General features: G+C 31.3%; 1 pseudogene; it reads left to right on the forward strand.

Moving 5' to 3' along the window:
- Window positions 1-548: 548 nt before the first annotated feature.
- Window positions 549-3,116, forward strand: LOC110713039 (annotated as a pseudogene).
- The last annotated feature ends 1,926 nt before the right edge of the window (window positions 3,117-5,042 follow it).

The raw sequence follows: 5,042 nt of genomic DNA on the forward strand, positions 1-5,042 counted from the left end.
ATCAACAATCTGGGCATCGGTCGGGCACAAAACTATCATATCACTAATAAATAAAGTCGGTCTCGCAGCCAGGTCACGAGACAACGACACTTGACATTCCAATTTTTTGCCAAGTGTCGCAATAAATACATATTATTGTGACACATATGATGTTAAGTAAGCGGTTTTTGGATAGATTTTTTAAAATAAATTATTGTATAGAGTTTTATGATCGGTAGAATTCTAATATTTCATATATACAAAATTAATCATAACTTTTCATAAATATCCTATAACTTAATTCTATTTCCATCATAATTCGTTTAAAAAATTTCTTTAAAATAAGATCCATTTATAATATATTTAATCACAAACTTTTATACGTAGTTGGCCAAACCGTGCCACCAACTATTACAAGAGTTACTTTGTTAGTGCTATAAGAGTTACTTGGTTAGTGTTATAGTGGTTACTCAATCAATGTTATAAATAGGGGTTACTTAATAAGTGTTAGTTTTTATATTATTAGTAATATGATATGATATTAGATTTTTTATAAGATCCCATTACAACTTATCACTTATATTGTTCGGGGATGATAGTCACTTTTTCTATACTTATGCCCCACCTTTACACACTCTCTTATCGCATAATTAATTTGTGCACTAATATTAGTGTTTCTTATGAGTCACAACACACCAAACCATTTTTATTCTTTTGACAACACCAAACCAAAATTGGTAAAAAGGAATAAATCATGACACATGATAGAAAAAATAGAGAAACGAGTTTCATAAGGAACTACTTGGTATCAAAATAAGATGAAATCTACTAACTACAACCCACAGTTTTCACATTTGCACCAAAAAAAGTAAAATCAAACAATCCACAGTTTTAGTATGATCCCTAAATTTCGTCACATAATTTACTTCAAAACACCTCATTCACCCAAACTATAATAAGGAAAGATCCTATAAAAAGTGCACCATTTCTTTGCTTTCATACCCACTTAAAACTTTTCCCTCCAATTCCTGCAAATTCAATGCCTATCCCAAGAATTCAGTTAAGCCACAATGGCGGGAGCATACCCGTTTTAGGGTTCGGTACCGCACCCGACCCACCGGTTGCGGCAGAGATTACCAAAACTGCCGTCCTCGCGGCCATCGAGGCCGGTTACCGACATTTTGACACCGCTTGCCTTTACTATACGGAGCAACCTCTAGGAGAGGCCATTGCTCAAGCAATTAAGCAAGGTTTGATCACGTCTCGTGATGATCTCTTTATCACCTCTAAACTCTGGTGTAGTGATGGACACCGCGACCGCGTGGTCCCAGCGTTGCAAGCAACTTTGAGGTACATTAGGTTTTAAATTTTAAATTATGAGGGAGCTAGTTCCTCATTACGAGGAATACTTTTGTTCTTCGTCATGACATTTAGAAAAATAATGTGATGTTTTTCACTTGTGGGAACTGCTTACGTGTAATGAGTGGAACTCTCAAATCTTGACACATACCCCATGAGGAACTCTCACAATGAGGAACATGGAATTCCCCTTAAATTATGCTCTAACTATTTAGTTAGCTTGTTTGCATAGGATATATTTTGTGTTAGCTGGTTAGAAATTTTATGTTGCTAATAATAGTGTTAGGGTTAATTCGTAATACGAGTATTATATATCTTTAATTCTTTAATTTACTGTTATCACGTTAACTCTGATTAACGGATAACATGTTATAATTGTAAAACTATGTAACTATCCATATCGCTAGTATGGTATATTATTTAGTTTTTATTTCAATAAAAATTGCTTGTTAAGTGTTTGATGAAATGTCTAATTGAAGAGCTAACAGTGTACTCTCTTTTATGATTTAGGAAGCTGAATTTGGATTACGTTGATCTGTATCTATTCACTGGCCGGTGAGCTCGAAGCCGGGGGTGTACGAATACCCAATAAAGAAGGAAGATTTTATGGCGATGGATTACAAGTCAGTTTGGAAAGGTATGGAAGAATGCAAGAAACTTGGGCTAGCAAAGTCCATAGGAGTTAGCAATTTTTCGCGCACAAAATTGGCTCAAACATTATCATTTGCTACCATTCCTCCTGCTGTTAATCAAGTACACTTTCAACCCAGTAATTCAAACTTCAAATCTAAAGCATACTGTATAAAATATATACTTTGATATTGAAATTTATTTCATAATTTTGGTATGTAATAGGTTGAGGTGAATCCGAGTTGGCAACAAAAGGAGATGATAGAATTCTGCAAGGCTAATGGCGTTCTTGTAACGGCTTACTCGCCCTTAGGTGCATTTGGGACATTCTATGGCAGCAAGAATGTCATGGAATCGGATGTCTTGAAAGAAATAGCCAATCGACGAAATAAATCTGTAGCTCAGGTACTTAAACAACACCTATATTATACTCAGCCTGTCTGGAAGTACTAGTCATGTTCGCATATATATATACAAATTGATTATGCGTCGAATAATTGTCATCTTTCCTAAAACATTAGTGATTTAAAGGGTATATTTGTATAATCATGGAAAGCGTATCCTTTATAATTAAGGGTTGTTGGAACAATATGAGAGCAAAACCTATTTCGGACAGAGGAAGTATCATTTTGAATTGTTTGTTCATTGTTAAATAATGTTTCTAGATAAGTAAATGATTTGATTATGGATACCAAACTAATTCATGCAGGTGTGTTTGAGGTGGGGAGTGGAGCAGGGGATCGCGGTGGTGGTAAAGAGTTTCAACAAGGAAAGAATGAAGCAAAACCTCGACATATTCGATTGGGAATTGAGTGCTGAGGACCGTGAGAAGATCAGAAGAATTCCACAATATAGAGTGTGTAGAGGATTAGATTATACATCTAATTTTGGTCCTTTTGTAACAATTGAGGAGCTCTGGGATGGAGAGATCTGATTTGAGTAATGAATGTTTGTAATATGATGGACACAATCACACAAAGCTCTCTATGAAGCATTACCAAGCTATACTTGATTTAGCTGGGTTTTTTTTTATTTTTTATTTTAAATTTCAAGTTTTGTTTGATTTTTTAATTTTGGAAGATTTTATGTGGTTTAACTAAGAGAGAGTAACAAAAGGACATTTTAAATAGACGGAACTTTGTTCGTAACTTCGTACAATCGTAAATCTTGGATATACTACCCTTACGGGTTTAACAAACTAACGAAGGTGTCATCTACTAAATTTAAAGCGTAATTTTGAATATTTATTTTTTTTTTTAGAAATTTTTTGAATATTTATTAACAAAGTGCAACAAATCTTAATTATCGTTAATGTTTTTATTACGTGCAGATACATTGAAGAAGCTTGCAGAGCTAAGGTTGATAAAGTGGCTAGAGTCTCCACTCTCACCAAAGGTCAAGTGGTGGGAAATTGATAGAGTATAAAAATATAAAATATATTTTTGGTCTCAACCATAAACATAAGCTTAACCTTTTAGTTGAGTTGGTCCTCTAACAGAAATATACCATGAAGCCTAAAAACCAAAATAAAAACCAATATCTCTCACATGCGTAAAAATCTGATTGATTATGTAATCAATCATAATAACATAATACTAAAACAGACACCGGGATTGACACATGTCTTTCTTGGTGCTATTTTTTCCCTCCAAAACTCTCCCCTCCCTTTTTAGCAAAAATCTTTTATTTTTGGAATATTTGTATAATACAACTATAATAATATATTCTTCATAATCTTATATATTATCTTTATAATAATTGTATTCCTTTTCATTTCATGTTCTATTTATTTAAAATAGTTAAACATAATTTTGAGTTTAATTAAGGGATAATAAGCTATAATTTAGAAGGTTGAAATATGGTGGAGGGTATAAAATAACGGAGCCAAACAATATTAACATTTAAATTACCATTTTAAAGTTGTATAGTAGTGGGGTTCAATGGAAATTCTTTTTTTTTTTATTCACGATGTTGATTTGAAACCTTATGAAATAATAATAATTGAGTTAATTTTTTGTTAAGTATTTTTTATAATAATTTCACCAACAAACTTTTTTTTTTCTTCTAAAAAAATATATTAACTATTATAAAAATAGGTCATAATTACCTCGATCATTTTGGACATATGTCTAGCTATCGTTTAAAAATTTCTAGCCAATACAATATATAATGTCAGCTTTAAGGCTTCTTTTTTTTTTTTTTTTTTTTTTTTTAAAGTTTTTCTACTTAGCTTATTTTTTGGAAGTACATTGTATAGTATATTTTTTTTTGAACTAAATTAATTCATTTATAAAAAGACATACAACATGTACATTGTATAGTTTTTTAGGAATAACATGCATCATTAATATAATATAATGTATACTATATTTAAATATTTTCAACAGAACTAATCAAAAATAAGATATATTTTTTTCTCAATCGCAGTTTTAATAATTTTTGCCTTATTATTTCATCTTTCTTATATGCATTGTATTTGTTTATTATTCCACATTAATTTCTTATTTTTATATTATATCACAAATTAATTATGGAAAGACAGGACTATTACTATCATGCATCGCACGGGCACTAATATAGTTTAAATGATAATAGTATGACCACCTATATATGATTTAAATGAGAATATTTGACATAATATCTTAGTAATGATATTAAATTTTTTGTTTTGTTTACAAAACTGTCAAAACATATAGTTTTTTTTACGAAGTATGGCGTAATAATTATAATTTTAATTTGCTACTTTCATACTTGACAGATAAGAAAATCCATTCAACGTAACATACACCTTCCCACGTCTAGTACAGCTAGAAACATATAGACAATCCTAACATAACTCTCCCACATTTATCCATCTTCCAAGTTATTTAACAGCTTTCATCATCATCAAAAACCTCTCATAATTCGATTCATATTCTTTTTTCAAATACAGAGAAAAAAATAATATGGCAGGACATGGTTCATACTCGAACTCGTGGGCGGATCAATGGGATTTTAACAATAATAATGAAGATCAATCCTCTTCTCTTAATAAGAAGGGAAACAGCAACAATGGGAGTAAAACAGGTAAAAGT

Source organism: Chenopodium quinoa, unplaced genomic scaffold, assembly GCF_001683475.1.
Source record: "Chenopodium quinoa cultivar QQ74 unplaced genomic scaffold, ASM168347v1, whole genome shotgun sequence".
NCBI lineage: Eukaryota > Viridiplantae > Streptophyta > Magnoliopsida > Caryophyllales > Amaranthaceae > Chenopodium > Chenopodium quinoa.